A 9,356-nucleotide genomic window follows, 5' to 3' on the forward strand; every position below is an offset into this window, starting at 1 on the left:
TACCGGTGAAAAGACTTCTTCTCCCTGAGTTCTTTTTCCGATCTCTGGCAACCCGCTACTGCTGCCTTCACAAAAAGACTGACAGAGGCATGTTCTCTTTCCGGTAAACTTCCCAGCTTTCCCACAGCTCATTCCTACTATGGTCGACCCGCCGGCAAAAGTCACAAAACGCAAAATCTCTCTCATTACCAAGACTCTGAAAAAATCCTATAATTTGCACAAAACTTGTGTTTTTTGCTGGGTTAGATCGGCCAGCATTCACTCAGGAAGCGGCACCCGGCTCAGAACGGCCGCACGCCCTCACGCCCTTGGACTTGGGCCCCAGGTGTCCGTGACTCTGGAAAAGTGCATACCATCACTTAATCATCGGGGCAGCCTCGAGATTCCTGGGGGAAAATGACAACAGGCTGTATTTAACTGATCACAGCTACTAACAGAGAACGCACAGCCGACTTGGGTCAACACGTTGGAAACTGAAGAGTAGGAGATGTTTGCCAGCACCGTGAGAAACAAGCCGGGCAGGGGGCAGGCTGGTGACACCGACCGGGTGGAAGGGCCCGGGAAAACGCCAGTTGGGTTGCTCCCAAACATTCACGTTTTCCTCCATTGTTTCTTGTCTTCCTCATTGAAAATGGGTGATTTTCTCTTTCTTTTTTCCGCTGCTGCAAGACGAAGAGGAGAAGCCACGCTTTGTAATATACGTAACCAGGTGCGGTAACTTGGGAGGGCACTGTCGTGCTTCTGCTGCTGCTGATCCTAAATTTCTTTTCATCCAGGAACCTGGGTCCAGGAGCACCCAATCCCTACTCTGCCTGGTCTCCCCTCCCTCCCCCAACCCATGCTTACAGCCCTGGATAAACCCTGTGAGCCACGGTTTTGCCCCCACCTTCAAACTATGGTGTCTCTGCCATGGTCGAGCCTCTGCATTTCCCCTTGGCCTTCTCTAAGTATCCTTCCATCCCCACCTTACCTCTCATCCTCCCCTGCCATGGGGCACCAGAGGCCCAGACCAGCAGGTAGAAGCCCTTTCTGCTTCCTGCCACCCCCACCCCCCCGCCCCTGGCCACCCCTACAGGTGCTCAGCTTCTGGGGCCTTCCAGGCCATTCCCCTCTTCCCACCCCTCCTCCCTCAGGCCTGGGTCCCAGACCCCCAGCCCTCTTTGGAACTCTCTTCTTCATCTGCCTTTGTTTCCTCCCTGCTTCCCCACCACCACCACCACAGACCCCCTACTCCCCACACCCCCTGTTTCAGCCCAGCCTCGTTGGCCCTAGTAAAGGGGTGTCCTGCCTTCTCTCCAGGTCAGCAAAGCCAAGGCCTCCCCTATGGCTTCCCTGGGTCTCCTGGAGACTTCCTTTCCCTTGTCTAGACCGGCATCTCTCTCTTCCTCTCCCAGGCCCCTTGCCCCCTGCCACCTCCCCCCACCCCCCTCTGCCCACCCAGCCCTGTTGCTCCTCTGAGCACATCTCTCTGCTTCTCCTTCAATGCCTCTTCTTCCTTGGTTCTCACCCTAAATGTCCCCAGCTTCCTTTTTACACCACACAAACTCCTTGGGATGCCTCTTCATTCCCATGACCTTAGCTTTGGTCAATGAATTAACTTGTAAATTCAGATAAACCAGACAGGGCAGTTTTCGAAACTTCTATTTGTTTTTGGCACAAAGACTTCTTTTTTTGGTCTTTATTTCCCCCTGAATTAAGAGTCACTCAGCCCATTCCTGGGTGGGGGGGGGGGGTGTCACCCTCCCCAGGGCAGAATGTAGACATCTCCTGCCTCTTCCTGGGAGTGCCATGTGCCTGGCCCTGGAATGTCGAAGTCATAAGCCCTCAAGGTGGGGGAAATGACTTTTTCTCTTGCTGCCAGTTTGAGTCCGGGATACAGTGGGCCCTATCAGGTCTTTTCCTAATTATGGAAAAGGAGAAGGAGGAGGTTTGGGGGAGGAGAGGGGGAGGGCAGTGGGGCAGGAAGCCTGCAGTGACCAGGGAGAGAGGAGGAAGGATGAAGACACACCGCACAGCTCAAATTGGGGGTTGGCGGTGGAGCAGCTGCCTGGGAGGTGCCAGGCCAGGAAACGAGGGACAGCAGGGCCATGCAGGGCCTCCACCAGCTGCCCAGACAGAACTGGGCCTCTGGGAGGCAGGAGGCGACCGGGACGATGAGCCGGCCCCTTCCCCATGGCTCTGGGAAGAACCCTAAACTGTAGTGGAGTGGTATGTCTTGGGCAGACCCCCTGACCTTGCACTAGAGGGCCTGCCGAGGATACCCCAGCCCCCCAAGCTGGGAAGGGGCAGCGGACAAATGAGACACCATCTCCTCCAGGGTATCTGCTGGCTTCCCTCCAAGCTTGTGCCTCCCCTCTTTCTTTGTCTCGGCAAAAAGGACCCCCACACTGGAAACTTAGAGGCATCCTGTAGCCCCTCGGAACCCACCAGGGTTTCCCCGTCCTCCTAATGTTTCCGGATATGTTCCGCTCCCTTCCTTCTTCACCTCCACGCACGAGGCCTGACCTGCACCCCAGGCACCAGCATGGCCTCCTAACCTAGGATCTAGCACTAACCTAACCTCCTAACCTAACCTAGCACTAAGATCCCTTGCCTTGGTCCCCACCCTCCCCATCACCCAGCCAGGAAATCCACGAGGTGGCTGAACATACAGTGGGGCCCTTGGCGAGACAGAGACACAGGAGGAGGAGGTGAGGGCAAGAGAAGCTGGGATTGCTGATGCATTCAGTGGCCTGGCCGGTGCGAGGCACTGGGAGGACACAGCGGGGTGGGGGGGGGGGTTTGGAGTGGAGGTGGCCTTCCCCTCCTCCCAGCACAGCCCTGGGGCAGGGGAGGGAAGGGAGAGATAAAATCCCACCGTGGGAGCCTTCTGCCTGCCCTTTCCCAAAGGAACTGAGGCCAACGCCAGTGTAGCCAGGAATGTGGGAGTCCCTGGCTGCAGAAGCTTGGGGAAAAGACCCCATGGGTCCCCTGGTGGGTGGCAAGAGCTGGTGGGTGGGCTGCACTGGGGAATTGGAGTAGTCAAGCCATGGCAGGGAGCCCTCTGAATAAATGCCAAATACATGGCCAAGAACCAAGGGTGAGATGGGCGGGGAGACAGGGGTGGGACCCCGCCAGGGTGTGATTCCACACCGTGACCTTGGCCCTGCCCGTCTTTCCAGCCAGCCCATGAGTGCCTGGCAGCCCCCTCCCGTCACCAGCGTCTCCTGCCTGTGTCCTGCACCAGCCTCCCCAGGGTATCCTCCTCATGGCTCCAGAGTGACTAAAACTTCCAGTTCACCATCCAGCAAACGCAGACAGGAGCCCTCCCCTGCATCAGCGACTGTCAGCCTGGAGGGGGGCTCTGTGCAGAGACAGTGACAGAGCTATGTAGGAACGGGCAGGTGAGCGAGCTCACCGGGGCTGAAGTCCAAGCATCGTGCACCCTCAGTCCTCAGCCTACACACTGCCCCCCCAACCCCACAAACACCCCTCACTCTCCTTGCCCCCTTCCCCTCCCCAGGCTCCTTTCCTGACCCCTCCTGGGACTCCTACCAACTCACAGCCACCTCTGCGTGCCCCCAGTCTCCAGAGCGTTGAGCTCAGCCTGGGGCCCACCTGCCTGTGCTTCTAGCACCGAGCGGGTGCCCAGCAATGTCCTAGAGAATTAAGGAATTAAGGCAGAGCAGGTCTGAGATAAGGGCATTGTCTGTGTGGAGGTCAGGTTCTGCCTATCCAGGCATGAGTTTGCCATGGCAACGACCTACCTCCCCACCCCCGGCCCCTGCCCCAGTGGAGGGTAACCCCCTTCCCTGGGCCCAACGCATGCCTGCCTCCTGTGTTACCAGCTGGTAATCCAGTGTGGTTTTTACTCCTGTGCTCATGAATAGAAGAGCTAGAGGAGAGCGGGGTGAACCACTCCAGGGGCCCTGTGGGTCTCCCCCCATGCAGGGAGCAGCTCCCAGCCTCCCCAGGATCCCCCTGGCTGTGCCACCACTCACGGCAGCACCTGCCGTCCCAGAGGCCTCCGGTCAAGGCTCTGGCTGGCCGTGGCTGCCTTGGAGCAGCACAGGGGGATGCAGACCCCTGTCCTGGACAGCTCATTAAGTCCTCCTTTCTCCCCACACTTGGCCACATACAGTCACCCCTGTCCCAGGCCTGATGTTTTGTCTTCCCTCTGCCTGGCACCGTGAAAACCCTTCCCATTCGCACAGCCCCCACATCAGCCACGAGGGCCTGTCAGCCTTCTGTCCTGAAAGCTTCTGGAATCCACCCCCGTCACCCCCAGTGGACCCTTGTCGCCCTTGTGGCTGACAGTTGCGGCCGCTCAGCCTGCCTCCAATGCCTGGTCTGTGTCGCAGCAGCCGGGGGACGTTTTTCAAGACGATTTGTTGTGCGCTGTTACCTTGGTGTTAAGTCCAGACCCTTCCCTGAAGTAGCCGAGGCTCCTCTTGTCTGGCCCTGGCTAACCTTTCGGGGGGCCTGTCCCGTCCCCACACAGAGCTCATGGTACGCCCCAGACATGCCAGGCCGTCTCCTGCCTCCGTGCCCTGTGCAGGCAGTGCCTACCACTTGGGAGGCTTTCTCCCCACAGGTGAGCTGCAGTGTTGCTTGGTTCGGGGGATTCTGCCCACCCCAGACCCAGCTCCCTGGGCTTAAGACCCCATGCCTCCTGAGTGTCCTCGACCATAACAGTACCACGTGCTCCGTCCTTCTGTTTGCAGGTCTGTCCCCTGTCTCGGGTCAGGTTCCCCAGCAGCAGAGCTGGAGACGGAATTCAGGACTATGCAATTGACTAGAGAGACACACACAAGAGGGAGAAGAGGGAAGGGGAGGGGAGGGGAGGACCAGAATAAAATGGGATCTCAGGTGGCATCTAGATGTGGTCTGAGCCAGGGGACTCTAGAGCCTGCCTGCATTGCTGAGCTGTCCCCCTGAGGCCAGGAGACCAACCTTCTGTATCCCTGTAGCAGCCTGTCATTCGCTATGCAGAGGGGCAGGGTGTGAACTTCCTGGGGAGATGGCTGTCATCTGCTAGGGGCAATTTGCCATAAGGGCGGCCCTGAGCATTTGCAGTCATCACTCCCACAGTGGGGAGAGGCACCGGCTGGGGAAAGGGGGACTGGTGGGGGTACCAACAGCATCTGCCCTGCCCCCTGGTCAAGTAGGACCTCAGACAGGTTTCTAAAGAAATGAAGATTATGTGGGTTCTTGGCCCATCCGGCACTGACCTACCCCAAGGTCACAGCGGCACTGCTGACCTTGGAGGAGGTCCTGCCCATGGCAGTTTCAATTTCAGTGAGTGGAAAGAAGTCCAGACATCCACCCCCTACCCAGGGAGGGGCTCTGAGTCCTACCCCCTCACTAAGGCTCCCGTAGATGCCCGACCTTGCAGATGGGAGCTTTAGCCAATGTTCTCATTTAGTCCTCATAGTTACCATTTTACAGATGCGAAGACAGAGGCTCAAAGGGGTGAAGTGACTCCATGAAGGTCGAGCAACTCGTGAGTGGAAGAGCTGGACCTGAGTGAACCCAGATGTGCCTGGTTCCTTCCCCCCCCGTATGTGAATCGCCTTGGAACTCAGGCCTCCCTGCCCACCATAAGAGACTGGCACATCCAGGGCCATCTCCATGCCCCACGGCAGGTCTCAGCTAAAGTCAGGCTCCCCAAGGGCTGCATCTGGTATTTGCAATAGTTGGGAGGCCCATGCATGTATTTTGCATATATTTGCATAACAATTTGCATCTGGTTTGCATGTGTCGACGTTGGGGCCCCATCAGTACAATTTTCAAGTTGCTTCTAAGCAACTCTCACTCAGTAGAAGTCCCCCCGGGTTTATAGAGTCCAATTTCCATGATTCTGGCCTCTCTCCCAGGCCCCCACCTGGAGGATGCACCTCTACCCACCCCCTGAGGCCCTGGAGAAGCCCTGCTTTTTCCTCACTAGAAAGGGTCACTCCAAACCCCTGCCCCAGAAACATGTATGGACTTGACAGTGACTGTTTTTTATGGTGTGGGTGTAATCAAAACACCGATTGGGCTTTGAGCACGCTGGTGTTTATGTTGGGGAGAGAGTGAGCCCCGGGGAAAGATCCTTGCTGTGCAGAACTTCCAAAGGTGGCCCCTTGTAGGGAGGGAGGCTGTGCACACTCAGAAGAAAGGAGACGGGTGGGGTTGTGGGCAGGGACAAAGGGCTGATGGAGTCAGGAGCCTGTACCCTAGGGCTGGTGCCCCGACCCGTTCGGTTGCCCCACCCACCAGGCAACCGGTGGGGGCGCCTGCCTCTCCCTGTCGCAGGGGGCTCATCTGTGGTGAGAAGGGCTTGTGCCACAAAACTGGTTGTTCCAGAGCTTTCTAGTCCTCTCTTTTAGGGGAACTGAAAGATGCGGAGGGCCTGGATAAAGCTGGGAGAGCATCCTGGGTGGGGTGGAAGGAGCCTGGAGAGGGGAGAGGAAACTCCTTGGCCCCAGAGAAGCACATGGAGGTAAGGAGGAGCTGTTCCAAGCGGGCAGGATGCCAAGTGCCGGAGTCCCGCGTGACCTTACCACCAGGCAAGCCTGCATCTCTCTCTCTCTCTCTCTCTCTCTCTTTTTAAAGACTTTATTTATTCATTCATTTGAGAGAGAGACAGAGCACAAGCAGGGCAGGGGTGGGCAGAGGGAAAGGAAGAAGCAGACTCCTCGTGGAGCAGAGAGGAAGAAGCAGACTCCTCGAGGAGCAGGGAGCCCGCCGCGGGGCTCGAACCCAGGAACTGGAAATCACGACTGAGCTGAAGGCAGAGGCCCAAGCATCTGAGCCACCCAGAGGCAGAGCCGGCCTCTCTGCAGCTGCCGGGGACCCAGTCTCCCATCTTCTTGATCCCCAGACACCAGTTCTTCCCCTCAGCCCCAGAAAGCCCACGGATGCAGGAGGGAGGCTACAGTGTCTGGCAGAGGCTCGCCCTCATGTTCGCCCACTGGGCCACTCCCTGATGGACCCCAAGTGCGAGGCTCCACTATCCCTGCCCAAGGTTCTCTTGCCTTCCTGATGGCCTCCTCCATCATCCCTGGAGAGAGAGGTAGCTTATCTGTTACCAAGGGCTAGTGAGGGTTGGGAAAGTATGCGCCTGCGTGTGTGTATGGAAGTTGGGTGTGTGTGAGACAGACAGACAGACAGAATGTGTCTGCAAATGGATGTGCGTGTCCCTGTGAACAGAAACTGGGATCCTATGTGTGGCACCTCAGCCTGGCTCTACCCAGGTGTCCAGACTCTAGGCTGAGTTGCGGGTGTGGGGAGGCAGTGCGGGGGTGGGGACACAAAGGCCTCCCTCCCCTGTCTCTGCTTTCCCTAGGTCTCCTGTCTGGCAGATGCGGGGGAGACCCCAGCCTCTGGCAGGACTGCATCCCGCCAAGACCCTGAGTATCTCCTCTGCCGATGTCCTCCGCTCAACCTGCCTCCCCCAGGATGCGGCCCCAGGGCTGGCTCCCGAAACTGTTCCAATTAAAGAGGTTGTTTGAGGTCAGCCACCTGGGAAGGGGGGAAGTGGGGTCCAACTGTCCTTTTAGCCCCCTGTTATGTGGACTTTTCCAAGTTCAGACAGGGTCCAGCTTCCTCTGTCTGAGTTGTGGATCCCACATCTGGGCTGGGTAGGGAGTGAGAGGCAGGGCTGGGGCCCCTTGGAAAAGGATCACAGCTTCTGTAGTATGGGGGAGGGGGAGGCGGGGGCGGGTTCTTCTAGAACTTCCTGGGAGGTACTGCCAGGCAATCAGAACCCAGCCCCGGAGTGAGGAGTCTGGCTCTGTTATGTCCCACCCAGATGTCTCTCACTGTGAGTGCAGGGAAAATCCAGTGGTTACAAGGTCAAGAGCATGTGATGGATACCATGTATCCTGCCCCCAGCAGAAGGACATCTCTGTTAAAGGCTGGAGAATAGAAAAGCACATTCAGTGGAATTGTGGCAGAGGACCAAAGTTGTCTTAGACATCATTGATTGGCGTCAGAAACCCATTTGAGCTAGCTCAAGTGAGGTGGGTCACCAGAAGCAGACAGGGGAAGCCAATTACCAACTGGCTCCTCCCACACCTCTCCCGGAGCACCATACCCCCTGGACAGACCCTACTCTCCTCTGCCAAACTCTCTTGCTTAACCTTTCTGTAAGTCCCACATAGCTATGCTACAGCACACCAGGGTCTGTCCCTTCACCAGCTTTCAGGGACCTCGTCGTGGACTGAATAGTATTCCCCCCAAATTCACATCCACCTTGAACCTTAGAACACGACCTTACTTGGAGAAAGGGTCTTTGCAGATGTAATGAGTTAAGATGAAGTCAGACTGGCTTAGACTGGGCTCTAAGTTCAATGACCGGTGTCCTTATAAGAAAAGGAAAGGACACAGAGACACAGAAACAAAGGGCCTGTAGACGCACAAGTTAGAGGGCCACCTAAAGACAGAGCAGACAATGCAGTGAGCAGCTCCTAGCCAGGGAGCACCTGCGGCCAGCAGAAGCTGGAAGAGGCAAAGGATTCCTCCTGAGCGCCTGGAGGGAGTGTGCCCCTGCTGACCCCTTGATTTCAGACTTCTAGACTCCAGGATCACGGGAGAGTAAATTTCTGTTATTTCAAGCCACCACGTTTGTGATCGTTTGTTACGGCAGCCCTAGGAAACAAATAAGCCAGGAAATTCCCCGCCTGGAAGCTGGATCCCTTCCGCATGTGTTCCAAAGCCGAGGACAGGGAACGGTCGGCCCACTTTGGTCAGGTGTCTGCTTCCCCCACCAGGGACCCACGAGCCACTGGGGCTAAGAATGGGCAGGGGGCACAGATGTGAGTCTCAGAGCTGTCCCCATTTACACCCTCATATCATCGTTTTACCCGGAAGGTGTGGATTCACATTTCGGGTTGAAGGAAAGGGTCTCTCCAGGTATGCCTGGGAGTTCTGTGACTTCCACACATCAATCAGCTACTTAGGTAAAGACAGAAGGCTGCTGTCACCTGTGCCGATGGGACAAAGCCAGGAAGAAACGCGCCCCTGTGGGATGACAGAATCAGGATTCAAGAAGCTCTTTGCAAGTTAGAAAGTCAACACAATGCGATGATGTTGAATGAAAATGAGGGTGACGGCCAACTCTTGGGTTCCAAGGGTCAGTCTCTCAAGGGAAATAAGGCTGAAGCCTGCCTTAGCAGCAGCTCCTTGTGAGAGAGACCTAAAGGTTGGCTTTGCCCCCGGGGCTGATAAGGAGCCAGTGCCGTGGTCCAGCTGGCTAAGAGCTTTGGTTGCCCGCAGAGAAGCAGAGCAGCTGCTGCTTGGCTGGAGAGGCGATGGGGTTCTGGGGCTCCGGGCAGCCCACACCTAAGAGAGACAGGGAAAACACGGACCCCAGCAGGGAACCAGAGGGACGG

This window comes from Martes martes (genome assembly GCF_963455335.1).
Source record: "Martes martes genome assembly, chromosome: 9".
Classification (NCBI taxonomy): Eukaryota; Metazoa; Chordata; class Mammalia; order Carnivora; family Mustelidae; genus Martes; species Martes martes.